Source organism: Buceros rhinoceros, unplaced genomic scaffold (genome assembly GCF_000710305.1).
Source record: "Buceros rhinoceros silvestris isolate BGI_N320 unplaced genomic scaffold, ASM71030v1 scaffold27016, whole genome shotgun sequence".
NCBI lineage: Eukaryota > Metazoa > Chordata > Aves > Bucerotiformes > Bucerotidae > Buceros > Buceros rhinoceros.
Genome location: NW_010419695.1, coordinates 1,091 through 1,386, shown reverse-complemented (window position 1 = coordinate 1,386; position 296 = coordinate 1,091).

The window sequence follows — 296 nt, the reverse complement described above, 5'->3', positions numbered from 1 at the left end:
GCCGAGCCAGGACTGCGCTGAGGTGTGCTGGGTCGTTAAACATAAATGGGCTGAAATCACTTCTTCGCCAGCGCTGGGTGTTTAATGTCAGAGTCCTGTGTGGGCACATTCCTGAATCGGAGCCCAGAAGATAAGAGGCTGCGTTCGGAGAGGATCTATTTGCCGATGTAAATTTGCGCATTGGCATCTTTGAAGAAGAGGTGATGTCGTGGACTTGGTCCAGCGTGTGAGAAGGCTCCGTGCCTTTGCTGTTTGCCTTCCAGCCCAGCACCACCGGAGATGGAAGCTGCGCTTGT